Consider the following 24554-nt stretch of genomic DNA (forward strand, 5'->3'; position numbering starts at 1 on the left):
TATTACTTTGATATGAATAGACATATTAACAACAGAGAACTTGTAAAGTTGCCTAGTTTCCAAGTTAGAGACCTTGGAGCTTTTCCAGTGGCCCCTTGGAGCTCAAGAGACGTTTCAGATGAGTGGGCATTTGCTCCACCCCTCGACCTCCTCCATAATCTTGCTCCATTAATTATCTTTTCCTCCAATAGTATCTTCAGTCTCTCTCCATGTTCTTTTTATGGTTTTGTGGACTAGTGTGATCTGATGATGTTCCTTATCTTCAAATATCACATAACTCTTTCCCGGCACAAAACTCTTGCAGATGCACAAGAAGAGGAAAAGAATACACGCCCTAGGTGTTAAGACAATGTGGACAGAGAGAGCAGCGGCTGCTGAATGTCCCAAGGACAGAGGCCATGAACTGCGGCACTAATTTGCCTTCAAGCTGCTTCTTACCTGGCCACCTCTGGGCAGCAGCCTCCAGGTTAAATGAAAGCAGAAATCTTTAATAATAATAGATGAGTCTCCCAAGCAACATTTGAATAGGCCAGCGAGTAAAAAACAAATAAGAAGTCGTGCAGAGCAATATTGGCAAAAGGTTTATTTTGTCCTCTTTAAGCCCAGAATTAGCTCTGGCTTTTTCCTTCCTGATCCTTCTGGTCGTTCCATTCCTTCTGGCTACCTTTCCTGACAGAAAATTCTGCAAGTCTGACTCCATTCTTTCATCAGAGGTGCATGGCTTTAGAATACAAAAGTTAAATTCTTGAAAACAATGGAATCTAAGTAGAGGTTTTTATGGCAGGTGGCGTCTTGGTAAAGGGGTATTAGAATTTTTCTCATTCTGTCTTATTGGAACCCTTTGGAAGGACTTAGTGGAAACAAATTCAACTGGGCTTTGTTTAGTGTGTACTCGGTGATTATTGAGAAATGCTCATCTGAATCATGAGACTGGTTCCTTAATTTTGTTCTTGCAGTTGCTTTCCACAAGCTATTAACTTAATTCTCCCTCTCCCACTCACTGTGTATTACAGCCGTGGCTCACCAAAAGTAAGTAATTCTAATATGCAAAGTCAATAATAAGTATTTAGTGAAATTAGATATGAGTGCAGTTTGGGATGGAAACTTGGTCCAGAATGCCATACATTTTCATTTTTTGTTGCTTTTTCTGTTTTATGGTGCTAAATGGATTTGCTGCATTTAATCACTAGCTCTTCAAATTGAAAGGTACCTCATACATCAGTGCAGGGACCAATCAAGCACTTGTCCTCTGCACCGAGCCCCGGGAGAGGAGTATGTACTTAGCAGACATTTGCTGAATAGCTTTATCTGGCTCACTCTTTCCTCCCAGGGCAGGCATATTTCAATCACTTTCCCGAAAGGTGGTCCTTCATATCCCTTGCCTGCACCTTTCCAGTCCCAGGGACTCTCTCCCTTCCTCTTTCCTTCCTTCTTCCCCTTCCCTCCCTACTTTAGTAGATAAATGTTGAGTTCTTACTATGTGTAGGCTCTGGGATATTTCAAGTCAAAATACGTTCCTGGCCTTCATGGGTTTTACAGATTAATAGAGGAGACAAACATTACTTAAAGGGTGTAAGTAACTACAGAAAAGAAAAGGCAGGACTCTGATAAGTGCACAAAGGATGACATGGCCTCTTCTTAGGAGGTCAGGAAGACTCCATGGAGATAGGGACCCTGAGATGAGTAGGAGTGGGTTTGGTATAGAAAAGAAGAAAGACCACCCAGGCAGAAGGACCTGCATGATCAAGACGGAAGATGGGAAGAAGCCTATTGTGCACCAGGGCCTGAAAGAAGGCTAGGTTGGCATGGCTGGAGCCAGCTGAGTAAGGGAAAGTGGGTGCCAGCTGGGGCTGCATACCAGCAACAGGGCCCACCCACAAGGGCCTTGTAAAACCTACTCGGGAGCTTGGACTTTATTCTCAGAGCACTGGGGAACCATCCAGCAATTTTTATAAGGGGTAACATTATCAAATTTGTATCCCACTCTCTGCTAGGTGTGTGTGTGTGTGCATAAGGTGTTCTATTGACTTAAAGCTGCCCCCATACGAGTTTCCTTCACTGGTCTTGCTCTTTGGGAGCTCTACAGAAACAAGTGTTCTTCTCAATGAAGGCTTTCTAAACTCCAGTTCGGTATCAGCTTCTTATATCCACATCATACCTTTCTGTACTTTATATATACCTAGGTTCTTTAAAAAAGATGGCTTGCAAAGTTGAATACAATCCTCCAGAAAGTTTTGGAGAACAAATATATTATTTTCTGTAATCTGAACACTGTCCTTGAACACAATCATCACCAAATGTTTCTTAATAAGTCCATAGTCTACTAAACTATTCAACCCCTAGCCTTTTCAGGCGCTATGCTAGTAAATTAGGAGGTCTCTCTCATTATGTTTTGCTGCATTATTTGTTTGCTTTTAACATTGATAAATAAAATAGTTCTGGGCATCACCCCTGACACTGCCACCAATTAGCAACATAATCTTGGAGAGGTCACACTGTCTCTCTGGGCTTCCATGCTTTACAGAGAGGAAACGTCTTTCCCCACACCTAATGTTTCCTTCCGTGTGGTGGGAACCTCGTTCCTGAACCGGTCATGGGCTCTCTTCATTCCCCTCACTCAGTCTTCCCAGAGGAGTGATTCAATCTGATGGATGAGTTTGGGAGGAGAAAATGGGCATCCATAGCTCAGTGCCCTTTCTTGTCTGTCTTTGGGAGCAAGTGGCACACAGAAAGCATATGCTCTGACCTCTCCCTGTGCTATGAGTTTTCAAGGGGGTTGAGCTCCCAAGGAGGCCTGCAATAGTCCAATGGGGTCTGTAGTTGGAGGCCCACTTTCCTGCAGATTAAGCCGGTTTCTTCATCATTAACTTTATCACTAATAAGGCGATAGCTCTGTCTTAGGTCACTGTCCTATTTCTGAATTGGTTCAGCACACAGTACTATTTCTTGGGCTTTCCAAAATAATGAAAGGGTAATCAATATTAATTTTCTTAAATTTCTTGTTCCTAGGAATATGACTTTACATTTATCCCATTAAATGTCTTTAGGCTTGTGTCAGCCCATTCTTCATTACAGCCCAAATTAGCATTAATTGGTACCCAGTGGTCTGGAGGAGTTCATTCATATCCTTAACCAATTAGCTAACTCCAAGGAAGTGATGTTGGTCCTGGAGTCCATTCTAGAAAAACAATGCAACGTTCTGGAATGTGGCCATATTATTATTTTCAGTGTTATTCTTTTATTATGCTATTCTCAATGCCCTATTACAATTATATGGAAGCTCCCATTAGGAAAATGCCATTTCTTAGAGAGGCTTGAAATCAGGTCTGCTCTGTATTCAATTCTACTCTATTATAACTAATGTCACAGCAAGGTTATAGGCTGCACACTTGACATATCATTTGAAAATATGTCCTTGGTGCCTGTCATGTAACAAATGCAGAAATAAATTATACACATTGATGATGATGATGTGTCAAAACAGTATATAGTTTATATTTGCCAAGTGCTTTGTGTGATTCAAAGAACTTTTAAGCTACTTAGGAATAATTATTTTTTACCTAACTACCTAAAAGAGTTAGAAACATCAAATTCAAATTAAATAACTTCAAATGCATATTCTTGGTTTAAATAATACAATTACAAGTTAATTTTTAACAATGTCAAAAATAACACTTAACTCTGATGCAATACTGAGATGCTTTGATGCAAGCATCTACTATTATTGTAATTAGTATCAATTAGGGATAGCAAAACATCACCCAAATAATTCAGTCTAATGGAGAAAAGATCATCTTAATTTAACCAAAAATGCTTTTAAGTGCCCAGAATGGTAGGAGTTAGGTACAAGACTCTGGAGACCTTTAGTGAGTGGATAGAAATTAATGAAAATTTCCCAATAGTGAGTTGTGGTTCAAAATATGCTCATAAGTCAACTCTGCAATAAATGGTTAAGAAGTGGAATTTAAGATGGAATTCATAACTCTGGATTACAACAGCATATTTAAATTGTTTGTGACGTGTGCAAATTGGTATAATAGGACTCATTCCAGTTTTAATTCTGAGAACAGTGAAGAGATATGGAAGTAAGGAGAAAAAAGTGTTTTCTGTCTTTTTTTTTTTTTTTAATATTTTTCTGAAGCTGGAAACGGGGAGAGACAGACGGACAGACTCCCGCATGCGCCCGACCGGGATCCACCCGGCACGTCCACCAGGGGCGACGCTCTGCCCACCAGGGGGCGACGTTCTGCCCCTCCGGGGCATCGCTGTTGCGACCAGAGCCACTCTAGCGCCTGGGGCAGAGGCCAAGGAGCCATCCCCAGCGCCCGGGCCATCTTTGCTCCAATGGAGCCTCGGCTGCAGGAGGGGAAGAGAGAGACAGAGAGGAAGGAGGGGGTGGGGGTGGAGAAGCAAATGGGCGCTTCTCCTGTGTGCCCTGGCCGGGAATCGAACCCGGGTCCCCCGCACGCCAGGCCGATGCTCTACTGCTGAACCAACCGGCCAGGGCTTCTGTCTTTTATTTAAGCAATGAATTGCAAAGTTCTGACCCCTCCTATGCCTTTCTCCTATTTCCTAATGTGTCTCTTCTCTGGTTTTACTGTATTCTACTTCTGCTCCATTAAAGTGTCTGAGCTGAAATGCTTGCCTTTCTTAGTGAGAACTACTAACCCGACTTCTTCTTTTTTTTTTTTACGGGGAGAGAGAGAGAGTCAGATAGAAGGATAAATAGGGACAGACAGAAGGAACAGAAAGAGATGAGAAGCATCAATCATCAGTTTTTTGTTGCGACACCTTAGTTGTTCATTGATTGCTTTCTCATATGTGCCTTGACTGCGGCCTTCAGCAGACCGAGTAACCCCTTGCTTGAGCCAAGGGCCTTGGTTCCAAGCTGATGAGGTTTTTGCTCAAGGCAGATGAGCCTCCGCTTAAGCTGGTGACTTCAGGGCCTCGAACCTGGGTCTTCCGCATCCCAGTCCGATGCTCTATCCACTGCGCCACTGCCTGGTCAGGTTAACCCGACTTTTAAAATCCTTAAAGTAACATAACCAGGTGGTGGTGCAGTGGATAGAGTGTTGGACTGGGATGCGAGTGACCCAGGTTCAAAACTCCAAGGTTGCCAGCTTGAGCGCGGGCTTTCTAGCTTGAGCGTGGGCTAACTAGCTTGAACATGGGATCATAGACATGACCCCATGGTTGCTGGCTTGATCCCAAAGGTCACTGGCTTGAGCAAGGGGTCACTCATTCTGCTGTAGCCCCCTGGTCAAGGCACACATGAGAAAGCAGTCAATGAACAACTAAGGAGACTAAGAAGCTGCAACGAAGAATTGATGCTTCTCATCTCTCTCCCTTCCTGTCTTTCTGTCTCTATCTGTCCCTCTCTCTGTCTCTCTGTCACTGTCACACACACACACACACACACACACACACAAAATCCTTAAAGTATTTGAATTTTTAAACAGGATATTGGTAAACCCAAAGCAGCTGCTATTTCATAGTATTTCTGTCTAGGTTTCAAAGCAAATGTCAAAGACCTGGGTAGTGAGGGAGAAGGAGATGAGATTTTGCAGACTGCCTGGCTGGCAGTTTATCACCCTGTCGCTGCTTCTTGCTACTCCATTTTTTCCTCCCCTCCCAACCCCAAAGGTTTTCTAATATCTCTAGGGTTATTCCCACTGGCTCTTTAGCAACCACAGAAGAGATATTTGGGTGAGGAGCAGAGGGTGGAGCTTAGTGGTGTGGCCCCTCTGTGGACTGGGGGCCACATTTCTGTGGACTTCAGTGCCTTTGTGTGTGTTGTTGTTTATTTTATAGATGTTAGCGAGAGAGAGAGAGAGAGAGAGAGAGAGAGGAACATCAGTCTTTCTTGTGTGTGCCCTGACTGGGGATTGAACTGACAGCCTCGGTGCTTTGGGACGATGCTCTAACCAACCAAGCTGTCCAGCCAGGGCCCGGTGCTTCTTAAAGCCTCAAAACTGATATCTTCAGAAGAATTTTTGTTTGCAATCTAATTTATAATTTTAATTTACTTAGTAAGTTTTCCTTCCTATTTTTCCCCCACCCTCCTTTTATTTTTTATTTATTTTTTGGCTTTAAATAACATGAATTTATTATCTCAGAGTTTCTGTGGGTCTTTCCTTCCTTTTAAAATAGATGAAGCCAAGTTAACTTACACCCAGCAATGGCCCTTATTACAAATTCTGAACCAGTCTAACATAATGAGTAATCACAAAACATAGGCAAGTAAAATATAATTCCTAATCTGCCGTTTCTTAGGTGCTATGCTGAAGGAATAAGGAATAAATAAACTGAGTTTGAGTACAGGGATGGGCAAATAAGCACACACTCCTACGTCCTATCCTGTTTCTCTTCCACTCTGTCGCCATCATCCTTTGAATCGTAAGGCCGCTAGTAAAAACCATCTCCTCTTCATGCCCACTGCTTTAATCAGTCCTGAATGTGCACAATAGCCCTGAATTCTGGCTTGCTCTCCTCCCATTTAGCCTCCCACATTGCATTAGAGAGATCTTTCTAAAACACAGATTTTACCATGGCATCTACCCACTTGAAATTCTTTTTTTTTTTCCACTTGAAATTCTTGATAGCTTATTATCACTCTATGAATACATCTTAGCACAATAAACAAAGCCCCTTCACAGTCCTGCTGAGCTCATCTCTCCAGATTTGCCTCCATTCATTTCCCCCCACAGATTTCCCACTGTCTTTTCCCTGTAGACTCTGCACACCATCCTCCCTCTGTTCCGTCTGTCCTGCTTTTCTATGTGCCTGGAATTTCTCTTTTACTTTGCCACCTGGGCTGCCCCCTCTAAAGCAGAAATAATCATTCTCTCTGTTCCCTTACACTTTACATAATACTGAACATTGCAATTTTTATAACATGTGATATTATTGTAGGTATTTTTATTTGCTTCTCTATATTCCAACCCTAAGAAATGAACTCTATCAAGGCAGAGACTTTGTTGTTTCTGGAACATAAAAGATACATAAAATGTCAAGATCAAATATAGAGAAATGTTGAGATTGAGATGCATCAATTTAAATAAAACAGAAAAGACAGAGAAGTAGGCATCTAGAAATGCCTTTGTAAAATCTTAATGAATTCCACTGCTTATAGCACACACATAAAATGTCTTCCCCCAATCCCGTGTCTTCCAATTAGAGTTTTAAATAAAAACAATCAGATGAAAGAGTTGGGATTTCAGGAAATTGGAGAACACAGTAACTTGCATATAAAGGCTCCATAGGAGATATATTCGGTGGGACACTTGAACCTATGTAAACACAGATTAAAATCATAAATTTAAAAAAAAGACTCCATAATAGAAAATAACATTTTTATAATACTTTTCACCAATGAAAATGATAAAAACTATTATTTGTTTTATGCTCAGTCACTATGGCATTTCTTATATAACATAGCATTAGTTTATAGTCTACCATTGAGCATCCACTATGCAGTAAGACTTGGGTTGGCATTGTCATGCAAGGAAAATGAATGACCTGTCTTTGGCCTTGGGGAGCCTTCACTAGTCCCTGACATGACCAAGTTCACACTAGTGGAACTGCTGTGCACCCACAGATATTATTGCTACTGAAAAGACCCTTATCATGACATAACCTTTCATGCTTTGAGTCATTTTGTCTCCTTTTGAAAGGAGCGTCTGAATGATCTAATGCACAGGGTACCGGTCCCTTCTGTAGGAGTAGCAGGTCCAGATCCCAACAAGGATGCCAAGTAGTTGCTAGTTTCTAGTTTGGGAAACGAAAAGGCTAAAATATTTTTTAGTCTATTTTCAGAAAGTTTCCTATGTAGAGGCATGCATACCATACTCTTTGGTTTAACAAACCTCCACTGAGCACCTGTTTTGCACAAGGCAGAGAGTTGGTGGCTCTAGAGAAGAATGGACCCCGTTCTTGCTCTGCAGAAGATAAGAATATGGTGGGGCTGTCACATGCAATTGCTGTAAGAAGGCATTAACACATGCTGTGGGAAAAAAGACCATCCAGGAAGGAAGGAAAATCTTCAGAGGAGGGGAAAGGTTTATTCATGCTAGCTTTGAGAAGTTTGGGCCCTTCATATGGTACTGGCGCTTCCTGCCTGTGTGTTTTCAAAAAGGTTTCTTTCGTATGTGTTTTTCTGCATTTACTGGACAATATTACTGGATAAGACTGTCTAGTTTGGAGGAGCAGAGGCCATCTTGGTGGGGGTTGCTAGGCTGGTGGTGTTCCAGGCAAGACCTCATACGTTGGTGAAATCAGCGGGCTCCCTAATCTGGTTCTTAGCTTTGTGACCCTGGCACTTCCCTTTCTCAGCCCACCAAAAATGCCATCTAACCCAAGTGATCCTATTCAAACTAATAACTGACTGAATTATCCATTTATGATGAGGCTATTCTTTTACGTTGACATGTTTATATCTACACACTGGAAAGCTTTTCCCAGTTTCAAAATATCTTAAAGGCAGTGTGGATATAAATCAGTTGGTTGCTCTTTAAGCATGATGTCAGAGCAGAGGGAGGTTTATAGATGGCCGGATATCTCAGGAAGCTGAATGAGTCCTTTCTAACTCAGAGCAGGGAATTGCCCTTTAATAAGCATGTGTAATTTCCTTGCAGTCAATATTTCCTTCCTAGACAGTGTTAAGTGGACACTGTCAACTTTATTTGTCCTGGTCCCCATTTCCATATATTCATGTAGACCACTCTGTCGTACTGCAATATTCTTATTAAGAGATGATGTTGTCACACAGATAAATTCTCTCTTCCTGTTTGGGGATGAGAATCCTTATTTATATATTTATTTTTTAAAATTTGGCTACTTCTGCATATTCGCTTATTTATTTTCAATCAAGCCATTTTCTCACCCCCTCTCCCTGCCTATACTGTACTGCCCACACAGGTCTGACTTGCTCTGAATGGGGTTAATCAGACAGCTCCATGAAAAAGTTATTTTTTAAACTTGCATTTTGCTTACTAAGATAGCTGTAAAAACACTGCTGGGGACGATGGAAGGAATAACACTATTCCACATAAGCCGTTATCTGCATTCCAGCCATTTATATTTTGCTCCTATATTGCTTTGTTCTCCATAAAACTCCCTTATAAAAACCCAGAAGGGACTTCCCTTATGAAGACCACAGATACAGTTGTGTCAGATGGCTATTCAGGTTCTTAATACCTTTTCTCCTCTGGGATGTGCTCTCCCAGGTCCTACCCACTGACTTCTTTATTAACTTGGTCTTTAAATGTCCTTATATTTATTTGGCTTTTATCCATGACTAAAGGCCACGCTCTCCATAAGCACTTGGTGCTCTTGCTTTGATTAAAACTTAAAAAAAAAATCTTTCTTGGTTTATGCTGGATATTCACCTATTCCTTGAATTTATAACCTCATCTATAATGCAAAAGTAATACCGGTACCAATTTATATTAGGTTTTATGCACTGGTTCAGTCTGATATTACTTTCAGGCTCCCAAGCATCTAGATTCTTTAGTTCCAAAGGTAGGAAGTTTGTGCTGTACTCTAGGAGTTGAGAAACTGTGCTATCAGGTGAGAATGACTGCAAACTTCCCCAAATTCTAACTTACATCCCTTCTCCACAACCCTGGGGAATTCCAGAGTGGCCCCGTAGCAGATGCTGACAGGGCCTCCCCCAGACTGCTTGCCTCTTCCATCTGCTAGTATCTGCACGTGTTTGCCTGAGAGCCCAGCCATGGTCTCTGCCCAGATACAAAGGGGCAGACTGAAAGGAGAGAATGAAGAGGATTGCTGAGTACTCTCAACCTAGGCCTGGTGGAACGCGGGGCACAAATACCCAGCATCCTTTCCTTTAGGGTGGATGGCTCTGAGGTGTGTACTACACGGTGTATCCAAGTTCCTGGCTGCACTAGGCTCCCGTTGCCCACAGTGCTCACTGGCTTGATAACACCCTCACTGCTTCCTTCCTTTCCCTGGCTCGCCACCTCCTTCCATACCAGTGCTTTCTGCACCTCACAGATAAACTGCTTGCCCTTGAATCTCTTTCTTGGGGTTTGCTTCTGACCTCAAACTAAGGTGTGATGTAGTGGAGAAGAGGAAACTTCCTAGCTATAGGACGAATCAAATCAACATCCAGAAGTTAATGAACTATAATGGACATAGTTTCTGGTCCGTAATAACTGTTTTATGAATGCTTTTAAAAAATATTTTCATGTGTGTTCTCCCTCTCAAAGAGTGAAAATCCAGTGGGAGAGGTTGACGTATAAACCAGGAGACCTTACTACACTGTGGTTAGTGCTATAAGGGAAGTGTGAGGGATTTCCTGAGAGAAAGGGTAAACTGACAGTTCATCAGGATGAGGTTGGGGTGAAGATGGGATTCAGCAGAGGCAGATTTAATGGTGGGCACACTGGGTGCGCATCCTGGGCCCCAGCTTCTGTAGGGCCCCACAAAACCCCAACTTTACACTTTCTTCTAATGATACCAAGTTGGGCTTCATATGTGCAATTTTAACATTAATAGTACATATTATTTATTTATTTAAGAATATGGTTAACTTGTATTTTTATTTTCCCTCTCTCTCTCTCTTTTTTAAGGGGCCCAATATTTTCTTTTGTGCCTGGGGCCTTAATTCACCTCAGGGTTACAGGGAAAGTTTTATTGATGGGATGACATTAGATAGGGAAGTCAGTAAAGAACATTTCAAAAGGAAGAGCATGAGAGCCTGACCAGGCAGTGGTGCAGTGGATAGAACATCGGACTGGGATGTGGAAGACCCACATTCAAAGCCCCGAGTACACTGGGTTGAGCACAGGTTCACCAGCTTGAGCAGGGGGTCACTAGCTTGAGCAAGGGATCATAGACATGACCCCATGGTCGCTGGCTTGAGCCCAAGGTCACTAGCTTGAGTAAGGGGTCACTCGCTCTGCTGCCGCTGCCCCCCGCCCCAGCCAAGTCACATATGAGAAAGCAATCAATGAACAACTAAGGATCTGCGATGAAGAATTGATGCTTCTCATCCCCCTTCCTGCCTGTCTTTCCCTATCTGTTCTTCTCTCTGTCTCTCTCTCTGTCTCTGTCACACGAAAAAAGGAAGAGCATGATGAGAGAAAGAGAGAGATGAACAAGCCGTGAATACTGCCATGTGAAGGGGACAATGAGCAGCAGCATGTGTCTTTGGGAAGCAGTGACTGGGATGAACGGGTGAGAGGCTTCAACTGCCATGCTAATGGGAGTTGGCCTCTTCCTGCAAGTGACAGTGAGACATTAAAGGTTACTCAACAAAGGAGTAACACAATTAGTTCTCTGTATTGGAAAATCTTTTTTCTAGATATACACAAAGTAACTATGGGATACTTTAGATTATTTTTGGAGCTCAGTTTACACAGAATGGGCAGTAAAAGCTAAGTGGTTAAGCATGGGGGTGCCATTATTTGAATCCCAACCCTGCTGCTTACTAATCATGTGATAAAAATAACTAACATTTATTGAGTCTACTAAGTGCCTGGCACAGTTCTGAGTGCTTTTACATACTAAATTCTTAAGTCTTTCGTCCTTCTGATTCCTCATCTATACAATGAAGGGAACATTATTTTATATTAATAAATATTATTTTTATAACAATATTTTATGCAGCAATCTAGAAGAGTACTTACATGAATAAGTTTATTTGTGTAAACCTCTTAGAACAGTGCCTCAGAACCTAGGCAGCAGATGCTGAATATATGCTATTGTTATTATAGCATACCCTCTGCTCTCAAAACAGCTCATATAAAGAAGAATTTATGGCTTTGTTAAGTTTCCCTACATCTGAGTTCAGAGATCACTGAAAGGCATTCCTGGCAGGCACCTGCTCAAGTCGAAGAATAGGTAGGAGGCTAGTATGGTGCAATGTCACCTAGCCTTATGCAACTAAGAATTTTGTCCGCTGAAAAAGCTCTCTCTCTTCAACCAAGGCCAGAGCCTCATAGAGCTGTCCTTCAGTGGAGGTGCTGAAGGAGTTAGGATAAGTTCTTCAACAGCCAAGGCACCAGAGAGTATTCTTGGTGTTAAAATCTAGGAGAAAAAAGAAGCACCAAACTGGCAGTAAGTTCTAGGATAATAATTTGGAGTAGTGTCTGTCTAGTGCAGGGGTCGGGAAACTTTTGGCTGAGAGAGCCATGAACGCCACATATTTTAAAATGTAATTCCATGAGAGCCATACAACGACCCGTGTACGTTTGCGTTTCCAATAAAAATTTGGTGTTGTCCCGGAGGACAGCTGTGATTGGCTCCAGCCACCCACAACCATGAACATGAGTGGTAGGAAGTGAATGAATTGTAATACATGAGAATGTTTTATATTTTTAATGTTGTTATTTTTTTTATTAAAGATTTGTCTGAGAGCCAGATGCAGCCATCAAAAGAGCCACATCTGGCTCGCGAGCCAGCCATAGGTTCCCGACCCCTGGTCTAGTGTGTCTGACTCCGAGGAGCCTCTGCTCTACTGTCTATGAAGCTGTTTGTAGAGCCTTCAGTGAGCAACCAGGAAGTGGCCCAGCAGAGAGAGAAGGTTCACATGGCTTTGTTTGTACAAAGGGTTGCTGAGTTTCCTTCTAGAAGAACCTTATCCCTGAAGCTTCCAGTTCTGATTATAAATGTCCCAGTTGAATCTGGTATGAAATCTTGAGAGACAATGGAGACTGTGGAGTAAAAAGCTATTAAGGTTCTGATCCAGACAGCTTATGAAACTGCAGATTCAAAACAATGAATGTGGGTTCTAGGCACCCATAACACTTTTGAATTAGAACTTGACTTTCAAGTTTCTGGAAACAAATGAGGCATGAAAAGAGAGAAGTGAACTGATGTTTTTATTTAACTTTTATATTCATAGTTTAAAGTAATTGTAACTTTTTTCAGAGAAGCACTGCAGGACCACACTGCTTGCTACACTGTTTCTGTCCTGATTTTTATCCTTTTCACTGATTCATCCACCTGGAGGCAAGCGGAAGAGGTGAACTCAACTTTCTCAATAAGACATAATGAACTTGACTCTTAAGATGTTTCATGCTCACAGTTAACTGCTGGGTCATTTTCTGGTTTCTTTAAAACAATGGTAGAAGACTGTCTACCATTGATTGTGCTCATATCTATCGATAGATAACGTCAGTACATATCCTTGTCTTGTGTGTGTGTGTGTGTGTGTGTGCACTATTGATATCATGTGCATGCTGGTCTGAAATATGTTTGCTTTTTTGAATAATACATCATATTTTTAAAATACCTTTGGTATTCACCTAACTTTTTATTATAGACCTGGCATAGGATTGTCACTTAGTAGCTTAGTGTCCAAGTATAATGATCATGGGATATTAATTAATGACCTCTTTCCCTAAATTTCATTTTTAAAAGTGTCAGAAGATTTTTATCCAATTCCATGAAACTGTATTTTTTGTATTTTGTAAGAAAACAAGCCTTTTACTTATAGTAAAAGCCCACTGTTAGTTTATCTTCTTATATAACTTGATGTCATTGATGGAATAAATTCTGGTATCTTTCTGTTCCCCTCTTTACCTCCTGCAAATAACTATGCAGAGAGTTAAGAGGATACACTGAGTGAAATGGAAATGGCAGGAATCAGATTTCATCCTTCACCAACCATTTGTAAGAGAGAAATAAATGTACCAGGCCAAGGAACACTTAGCAGCTGGAGATTTATTTGTTCTCTAACCCCAACATGGAGCCCTGGGGTACAAGTAGGACTCCTGTTGCCTAAGTCACTACTTCTGAAACTTTAATACACAAATAAGTCACCTAAATATCCTGTTAAAATGTGATTCTGAGTCAATGCATCTGGATAAGGCCTGAGATTCTGCATTATTTCTCCTTCTTCTTTTTCTTCTCCTCCTCCTCCTCCTCTTTCTCCTCCTCCTCCTCCTCCTCCTCCTTCTTCTTCTTTTTAGCAAGAGAGACAGACAGAGAGAGGAACAGATAGGAACAGATAGGCAGAAATGTGAAGCATCAATTCTTCATTGCAGCACCTTAGTTGTTCATTGATTTCTTTCTCATATGTGCCTTGATGGGGGTGGGGAGACTGCAGCTGAGCCAGTGACCCTTTGCTCAAGCCAGTGACCTTGGGCTTCAAGTCAGTGAACTTTGGGCTCAAGCCAGTGACCATGGGGTCATGTCTATGATCCATCACTCGAGCCAGTGACCCCACACTCTAGTTGGTGAGCCCTCACTCAAGCCAGGTGAGCCCGGGCTCAAGCCAGAGACCTTGTGGTTTTGAACCTGTGTTCTCTACATCCCAGGATGACATTCTATCCACTGTGCCACCATCTAGTCAGGTGAGAGATTCTATATTTCTAAGAAGCTCCCAGATGAAATCAATGCTGCTAGTCCATAGACCACACTCTGATTAAGGCTTAAGCCATAATCAGTCTAAGGAGGTCAAAGGCATTCATCTGTTTCTGCCTACCTAAGTTCTCACCTGAATCTTGGCCCTCTGCTCAACTTGTTCTCTGCCCTAGTTGCACATTACAATCACCTAGGGTTCTGGTACCCACCTCCAGATGTTCTGATTTCATTGGTTTTGGATTGAAGGGTGGAAGAGAGACAAAAAAAAGGGGGGGGGGATAAGGGATCTTGATAACATTATACGAAGTGAAATAAGTAAATCAGAAAAAACCAGGAACTGCATTATTCCATACATAGGTGGGACATAAAAGTGAGACTAAGAGACATTGATAAGAGTGTGGTGGTTACGGGGGGAGGGGGGAGAGGGAGAGGGAAAGGGGGAGGGGGAGGGGCACAAAGAAAACTAGACAGAAGGCGACAGAGGACAATCTGACTTTGGGTGATGGGTATGCAACATAATTGAAGGACAAGATAACCTGGACTTGTTATCTTTGAATATATGTATCCTGATTTATTGATGTCGCCCATTAAAAAAATAAAATTATTTTTAAAAAAAGGGATAAAAAAAACAGATGATTCTGGGAGTCCTTGGACTTTTCAACCCTTTGTGTTAACAGAGAAATTTCTCCTCAGCTCTGTGATCCAATAACATAACGTTGCCCTTGACCCAGGTCCCGATGTGGAGTAGAGAGTCAACAACCGGTGAAATCCTTGAGCCTTCCATAGAGATGAATAATAATTATATGAATGTCAAATCATTTTTATAGTGCAGATCCAGAATACTTTTCAAAACATAGTACTGAAAAATGTTCTTGGGAGAAAACTAGGGTCCGAAGTTCAGGAATGCTGATTTACTCTGACTCTAGCAAAGGGACATCCAAGTACATGTTCACTTGGGGAGACCTGTATAAATATATGATCCTTTTCTTTGAGTTCTTATGTGCTCTAGTTAGGGAAATAAGACCAATACATGTGTGCAGTAAATGGTTCACTCAGCAGGCCTGCGTTACTCAAACCCTGTACATTTCAAAGAAAGCCTGGCTTTAGACGGCTGGCCCTTGGCTAGTTCCTGGAAGGGAACTTCTGAGCCCTTGGTGTATCCTACTGGATAAAGGTGTGTTTTGTGTACCTGAGGCTCTGAACCGTATTGTATTAGTTTGACTTCTGGGGAGCTGGAGCCTGAGTAGTCACAGTCAGTCATATGGGTAGAGTAAACCTCTGTGACTGACCTGCAATGATAACCTTGGACACCAATTCTCCATGAGCTTCCCCAGCTGGCAATACTTTACATGTTGTTGCCTGGAGACTGAAGTGCATCCCCCATGCAATGCCATTAGGAGGGAACACCTAAAAGCTTGCACCTTATTTCTCCTGGACTTTGTCCAAAGTACCTCTTCCATTTGTTAATTTTCATCTGTATCCTTTCACAGTAATAAACCATAGTCATAAGAATAACAGTTTTTTCTGAGTTCTGTGAGTCCTTTCAAATCATCAAACCTAAGTGTAGTCTTAGAAATCCTTGAGAAAACATGTAAAAGGGAAGATTAATTCTGGGTCTCCTCATGAGGTAGTATATATATTTGGAAGGTGATCTAGGTAACAGAAGAAATAACAAAAAAGAAGGAAATAAAATCATTATTGTAAGTGCCTATGGCTTGATGCCTGGGGACATTCGGAAGAGCTATAAAATATCTGTCTTCTGGAAGTAAGGTGTTGTCAGAGCTGTGCAAAGCTGGTTGCCATGGTAATGGCTGGAGCAAAAGACGGGCTGAGATCATGTGAGGCTGAGCATAAGGATGCTTCTTACAGTCCATTTCTTGCACCACAAGATCTACTTTTGTCCTACGTTAAGTCCAATCCAAAGCCCTCATGATGGTGGCTGACCATAATCTCTACAAAAGGGCCCAATTAAGGAAAGTTAATGGAACAAGTTACAGTTTCAAGGATAGAGCTGATATTATCTACCTCCTCTGTCGTGCACTCTAGATTCCCTCTTCCTAGGCCTACAACCTAGGCTAGCAAAGGGCAAGCTATAGAAAGTGAGCATCTAGAACAGGGGTCAGGAACCTATGGCTTGCGAGCCAGATGTGGCTCTTTTGATGGCTGCATCTGGCTCGCAGACAAATCTTTAATAAAAAAAAATAATATTAAAAATATAAAACATTCTCATGTATTACAATCCATTCATTTCCTACCGCTCATGTTCATGGTTGCGGGTAGCTGGAACCAATCACAGCTGTCCTCCAGACAACAACAAATTTTTATTGGATAATGCATAACGTACACGGGTTGTTGTATGGCTCTCATGAAATTACATTTTAAAATATGTGGTGTTCATGGCTCTCTCAGCCAAAAAGTTTCCCGACCCCTGATCTAGAACATGTAAAAGGAAGAGTATAAAATGTGTTAGATGGTTATTAAAATTCCAATTGATACACTGGTTCTGTTGGGCCTCAGACATGACAATGGTTGCTGCTGGTACAAATAATTTATTTTTATAATTGTTTATATTGAAGGGAATATGCTTTGTCCCCTCTGTGTTTTGAGGCAGAAAGAGAAGGTTAAAAACTACTGATATAGAAAACAATTAATATTAGAAAACTTGATTTAAATTTAAAACTTTTTAGAGAGTAAAGAAATACCTTTTTTCTGTGGCAGAGACAGAGAGAGTCAGAGAGAGGGACAGATAGGAACAGACAGACAGGAAGGGAGAGAGATGAAAAATATCAACTCCTTGTTGCGGTTCCTTAGCTGTTCATTGATTGATTTCTCATATGTGCCTTGACCGGGGGACTACAGCAGACTGAGTGACCCCTTGCTCAAGCTGGCGACTTTGGGCTCAAGCTGGTGAGCCTTGCTCAAACCAGATGAGCCCACGCTCAAGCTGGCGACCTCAGGGTCTCGAACCTGGGTCCTTCACATCCCAGTCCAACGCTCTATCCACTGCACCACCACCTGGTCAGGCAAGAAATATCTTGATTAAATATGTACAACTGGTCATCCGTAACCTATGAGACAAAGGAACACTTTTTATGCTTATATGAGACTTATACCCTGTCATTTTCTTACTATCTGCTGGAATTCTGTTTCCTGGGACTGGTCACTAAGGTCTTTAATTTATTGAAGTAATCTAATTATATATTAAGATAACTAAGTAAAAATTTAATACTATTTCTTTTTAAATAAAATCACCAGAGAAACTTAGATTTAAGGAAAGTTCAGGAAAAAAGATGCACGCACACACACGCACACAACAGCATTTTCCATTTCTGACTTGAATTAATTTCTTATTTAAGAAGTTAAAACTCAGCTTGATGGTTTGATGTCAAGCCTACATTTGACCAAGAGACTTCATGAATTTAAGGGGTTAGTCATGTTTTTTCTTCCCTCTAGATATATAGATAATAAGGTCAAGCTTATTCAAAAAAGCTAAGTATTCACATTATGATAACAAATACAATAAAATACCTATGAAATTATTTTGTAAAAACCAAAAAGATGAAATAAAACTAGAGGACTCAGCTTTTACTATCATTGTTATTATGGTTATTATTATTACTCAGGTCTATAATTCCTTGTCTAAAACACTTGGAGCTTGATGTGTATCAGAGTTCAGAATTCTTGGAACAAAATATAGGTTTGTTTTGTTGCCTCACACGCAGGATCTCTTAGTCACTTATTGGAGACAAACTTTGTTCCTTATATGCAGCTAACTCTTGCTTGGGGAATGACACATCCACGAGAAACATCCAAATATGAAAATAAAATATGAGGTTTAGCTTGGGCTTTGGTGTCATGAAAGAAAATGCTTTTGAAGTCCTCTACTTGACAAAAAAAAAAGTATGTGGAAGGTGTTGAAAAAAATAGTTATTTATATACAGTAACTCAATAATTTGAACTTGAAATTCCTCCAAGAGTTTGTGGGAAAATTGTACATAAATTTTAGATAATGGCTGCCAAACAAGGGAACTTTAAATGCTTGAATTCTCAGGCAGTTCATTTATCAAACAAACTTTTATAATATAACTTTAAATTTTCGCTTTTAAGTTACTTATACTTCTGTACCCCAAAAAAGGCACTTGTAAACAGACATGCCACGATGTAATTTTTGTATAATTCATGATGGTTGTAAAATTTTCAGGTACTACTGTAATGTTTAAGAATCCTTGACTTGAGGAGATGTAGGATTTGGGGACTGTCTAGAGCCATTTACATTTACCATAATCACTTGTAATCCAGCCGAGCTTCTGTTTAGTTCATGGATCTAGAACTGTACAGGATAAAGTTAAATAATTCGGGATGCCTGCAGCACGATGTCATTTTTTGGTGTAGAAGATTCAAAAGTGAGTCAAATGAATTTCAAAATTTTACAGTTAACCAAAAAAAGCAACACTTTAGTTCTATCTCAGGCTTAGGGAATTGAAAGGACTCTCATGAAATCATATTCTCAGAGAGTAGAAAGTGACAGAATTAAATCATCAATCAAACCTTGAGAAGAAAAGAGACATTATCCACTTGATATTATTAAAAGTTTTAAGTGAGTGCTACGTGTGCTTGCAAATGAAAGTCTGGCTGTCAGAGCTGCTGATGGACAATGGGAGTCATCTCATCTCTGTCTCAAAAGAATGTTAATCATTCTTAGGGATGATGTATAGAATGAACTGTTTTCTCTGCACTGTACTTTGTCATAAGAATGATCAGTTATCTTGTATGACTGGGTCTAGACAGTGTCTTTTTGGGTGTCCTTATTGTTTAAAAAAATAGCAACCATTATACATCAGAATGCTAATGTTTGGCAGTTTTGATATTAATATAAAAATTAATTTCTAACAAGTAAGAACAAAAATAATACATTAGAAATCTCTATCAAAAGATAATGTTTCTTTCTCATTTATTCATCTATTATCTAAGCAAGTTATTTCATTTCAAGATATTGAAAATAATGCTAATGATTTAATAAAATTTAATTATAACGACTTTAAGTAGTTTTCTATGTTCCTGGGGTAATCAAGTGTTCAGAAAAAAAAGTTCAGTTATTTATGAATTCTATTTTTTTCTCGAATACATTCTCCATTTTTCTTAGATGGTACAACTGATACCATCAGGATTTCACAAGAAATTAGTCAGAAAAACTCTAAATGATAACATTTCCTTATTAAAACTTATTTCTCTCTGTAATAATCAAATCATGTGACAATAAAGCTGTTATATTACTGAATGTAAAAATAATATTCTCTTCTCTAAGAAGGGTAGTTTTTAAGGAGAAACTGTGTGTAGGTATTGATACTTTATAACTTTTGACACTCTGAGGCACTTATTGCTAAGTAACACCCAAAGAGCAGATTATGGATGGCCCAGAATGAAATATTATGTCTGGTTCAACAGTTTAAATAGTTCATTTCAAAAACACATACATATATTTTTAAAACATTTTATTATGAAGATTTCAAACTCACAGGATTAGAGAGAAAAGTTCAATGAACCTCCAAGCATTCATTCCCCAGCTTCAAAACCAGCAACTCATGGCCTCTTGTTTCATCTAAATCAACCTCACTCCCTGCCCCTCCCCCTCAGCATTCAATTTCACTTGTAAAAATGCCAGCATTATCTCTAAAATATAAGGACACTTTAAAAAACATGTAGCTCCTCCTATGCTATCATTACCTTAAACAGTAATAACAGGAAAACTAAAATTAAAAGAAGATTGACATCAAATTGGTAAGCCATATGGAGCAACCGGAACTCATTCATTACTGTTGGGAGAATGAAATAGCACAATTACTTTGAAGCTTCTTATAAAGTTAAATATTTATCTAGCAACTGGCAATTTTATTTCTAGGAATTTATCCCCAAAGAATAACAACACATACAAGCACAAAAAATCTTGTGCAAGTATGTTTATAATGTTTTATTCATAAGAGCCTAAACTGGAAACCACCTCAGTGTTCATGAACAGGAGAATGGAGTTTTTAAAAAGTGATATATTCATACAATTGAATGTTACTGAGCAAAAAATAGGAACGAACTGCTAATATATGCAACAACATGACTAGATCTCAAAAATGTTATCTTGATTTATACCCATGAGAATAGCTGTCATCAGGAAGACAGTAACAGATGTTGGCAAGGATATGGAAAGACTAAAACCCTCATAACAATGCTGGCAAGAATGTAAAATGATGTGGCCACTTTAGAAAATAGTTTGACTCTTTCTTAAAAAGCTTAACATGAATGTGCCATATGACCCAATAATTTATCTCCTACTTATCTACTCAAGATAAATAAAAACACATGTGAGCACAAAGTCTCACATATGCATGTTCATAGCAGCATTTTTCATACAAGCCAAAAAAAATAACCTGAAATGCTCATCAAAAGATGAATGGATAGACAAAGTATGGTATATTAATACTATGAAAAATTCAGCTAATCAAAGGGAAGGAAGTACAGATCTATGCTACCACATGGATGGACTTCAAAAATATGCTAAGTAGAAGACAGACACTAAGGCAACATATTGTATGACTCAGTTTACAAGAATTGTCCAAAAAAGCAAAAAGTGTGGAGACAGAAAGCAGATTGGTAGTTGCCTGGATTGGCTATGGGAATGAGGATTACCTGAAAATGAACATGAGGGAATCTTATTGGAGTGATTAAAATACTCTAATATATCTTGGCCCTGGCCAGTAGGCTCAGTGGTAGAGCGTCGGCCTGGTGTGCAGGAGTGCCAGGTTTGATTCCCGGCCAGGGCACACAGGAGAAGCACCCATCTGCTTCTCCACCCCTCCCCCTCTCCTTCCTCTCTGTCTCTCTCTTCCCCTCCTGCAGCCGAGGCTCCATTGGAGCAAAGATGGCCCGGGCGCTGGGGATGGCTCCTTGGCCTCTGCCCCAGGCGCTAGAGTGGCTCTGGTCGCAACAGAGCGACGCCCCGGAGGGGCAGAGCATTGCCCCCTGGTGGGCAGAGCATCGCCCCTGGTGGGCGTGCCGGGTGGATCCCGGTAGGGTGCATGCGGGAGTCTGTCTGACTGTCTCTCCTCGTTTCCAGCTTCAGAAAAATACAAAAACAAAACAAAACAAAACAAAAAAACTCTAATATATCTTGATAACATTATACTGAGTGAAATAAGTAAATCAGAAAAAGCTAAGAACTGTATGATTCCATACATAGGTGGGACACAAAATTAAGAATCATGGACATATATGAGTGCAGTGGTTACTGGGGGGAAGGGAAGGATGAAGAGGGAGGGGCAAGAGGGGAGAGGTGGGCTTAAAGAGAAACAAAATATAGGGTGACAGAAGATGATTTAACTTCGGGTGATGGGTATACAGCATAGTCGACTGTCTAAATGATGTGGAGTTGTTTTCTCTATATCTATGTACTCTGGTTGACCAGTGTCACCCTATTAAATTTAATTATCTAAATAAAAAAATACAAAAAAAATAATAAAAAATACAACAAACAAAAAATAAGTAACCGCCCTGGCCGGTTGGCTCAGCGGTAGAGCGTCGGCCTAGTGTGCGGAGGACCCGGGTTCGATTCCCGGCCAGGGCACACAGGAGAAGCACCCATTTGCTTCTCCACCCCTCCGCTGCGCTTTCCTCTCTGTCTCTCTCTTCCCCTCCCGCAGCCAAGGCTCCATTGGAGCAAAGATGGCCCGGGCGCTGGGGATGGCTCTGTGGCCTCTGCCTCAGGCGCTAGAGTGGCTCTGGTCGCAACATGGCGATGCCCAGGATGGGCAGAGCATCGCCCCCTGGTGGGCAGAGCGTCGCCCCTGGTGGGCATGCCGGGTGGATCCCGGTGGGGCGCATGCGGGAGTCTGTCTGACTGTCTCTCCCTGTTTCCAGCTTCAGAAAAATGAAAAAAAAAAAAAAAAAAAGTAAATACTCTAACACTGGATTATATGATGGTTGCACATCTTGACAGACTTACTAAAAGTCATTCGATTGTACACTTAGAATGGGTGAATTTAAAGGGTACATTAGTGTATGATTCCTTTTATATGAAGTCCCAGAACAGGCAAAAGTGATCTCTGGCACTAGCAACCAGAAATTAGTTGTCCTGCATTAAGAGTGGGGGTGCATTAGTGACTGGAAAGAAATAGGAGGGAACTTTCTGTGGTGATGGAAATGCTCTATATTTACAGCTACATCTGTATCTAAGTCTTGTTTTTATCGACTATTATCTGGATTGTTAAATGGGATACAATTGTTAAAACTTGTCACACAGAACACTTAAAATCTGTTCATTTTATTGTGTACAAATACATATCAGTAATTTCTTAATACTATCAAATATCCAATTCTGAATTGACTAAAATTTATATATCATTGATTTGTTTGAATTAGTATCTAAATATATTCCACACATTGCCCTTAATTGGTATGTCTCTGAAGATTTTTTAAAAGATTTTACTTTGTTGATTTTAGAGATAGGAGAGAAAGAGAGAGAAGGGGTGCGGGAACAGGAAGCATCAATTCATAGCAGTTGCTTCTTGCGTGTGTCTTGACTGGGCAAGGCCAGAGTTTCAAACAGGCGACCACAGCATTCCAGGTCGACGCTTTATCCACTACACCACCACAGGTCCGGCTCTGAAGAGCTTTTTTCCTTAAGAAAAATAATAAAATTGACTTATAAGTAGTGTGTGTTTTGTACATGCAATTTATTTACCCTGTTTTTTGAAACTTTATTGAGAAATAGTTTGCACTAATAAAATGCAAGTGTTTGGTGTATAGCTCAGCAATCTTTTAAGTATGAATATATATTTATAACTAGAAAACTAATTTGACCACATGGTAAAACATGTAAAAATAAGACAAAAATAAAACAAGAACAACCACGATTACCATTTTGGTGTGTTTGTTAAAAATAAGAATTATTATTATTCTCATTCTCCAGGCATATATTGCTAAGATTTGTAGTAATCTTAGTAATGCAACCATACTGAATTTTGAAATTGTAAGCATGCTATCTGATGCTACTCTTCTAGCATGTTCATATCTAAGCAATAATTAGGGTCACTGGCTCAGCTGGAGCCCCCTGGTATAAGAAAGCAATCAATAAACAACCAAAATGCCACAACTAGTTGATGCTTCTCATTTCTCTCCCTTTCTGTCTGTCTGTCCCTGTTTGTCCCCTCCCCCCCACACACACAGTTTGGGAGCAATTAAAAATCCACAGGAAAAACCCTGACTTAAACTTCTCACCTTATGTAAACATTAACTTAAAAATAATCACAGATTTAAATATAAACTATAGAACTTTTAGGAAAGAAACTGAAGAAAATCTTCAGAACCTAGGGTAAGGTGAAAAACTTTTAGGCATGACACCAAAAGTGCGATCTAGAAAGGAAAAAATATGATTAGTTGAACCTCATCAAATTTAAAACCTTTGCTCTGTGACAGAGTGAAGTGTCGGGAGCCAATTTACTAATGCTGGCTAACTAGGTCACAGCAGGAGAAGATCCACAACTGCTGGTTGACAAAGTCACAGCAAAAGAAGATAGAGTCACCGCAGTAAAGACCAACAGCTGCGGGTTGACAAAGTCACTGCAAAGGAAAGGCACAACGATACTTCCCCCTTTAATCTTTTGAATTAATCTGGCCTTATATTCCCCCCTTTTCTGGGTGTGTGCTATTATTTATGGCACAGGAATAATAGTACCGTGCTTTCCCTGTAGATTCGTAGTAATTTCTTTGGAAATGAGACAGAAGGTGTAAGTTCCACAGAAAAGCCTGTAAGCCCCTTGAACTGGGCTCATAAACATAAGAGGCTGGCTATGATATCCCTCGTAAAGGGTTAAGTTTGTAGGAGAATTTCTTCTTAATCATGTTAGAAAGAATAGATTGTGACTTGTGAATGGGTAGAAGGCAGTGGCTGTGCGCAAAGTACCTTTCGGCCTTCACTTAATTCATCATTTTTCCTCCCTAGCCTTTTCATGTGATAGAGTAGAGAAACTTTCCTATCTTCTTGCTTATTTGATCTGCAAATAGTGGAACACTCTAAGAAGAATATAGTTAGAACTTTACTAGTGTGTGAATATAGTAAATAAATAAAATTTGACTAGACAATAGAATCTTAGGAAAGGAGTAATAGAATGGCCTGTTGCGTGGCCTGGGATGGGAATGCAGTCAGCAAGAAAAGAATGTTTTGCTAAGAGACTTGT

The 24554-nt window shown here is 40.4% G+C and overlaps 1 protein-coding gene and 1 non-coding gene across 3 annotated transcripts in view; both read left to right on the forward strand.

Annotated features, from left to right (window-relative positions):
• The window catches only part of NMU (neuromedin U), a 174762-nt gene that overhangs the window by 99594 nt on the left and 50614 nt on the right, over window positions 1-24554 (forward strand). The window lies entirely within an intron of this gene.
• Window positions 21868-21943, forward strand: TRNAT-AGU (transfer RNA threonine (anticodon AGU)). Its single transcript has one exon. It is a non-coding gene; the product is annotated as a tRNA-Thr (tRNA).

This window comes from Saccopteryx bilineata, chromosome 5 (assembly GCF_036850765.1).
Source record: "Saccopteryx bilineata isolate mSacBil1 chromosome 5, mSacBil1_pri_phased_curated, whole genome shotgun sequence".
Taxonomy (NCBI): domain Eukaryota; kingdom Metazoa; phylum Chordata; class Mammalia; order Chiroptera; family Emballonuridae; genus Saccopteryx; species Saccopteryx bilineata.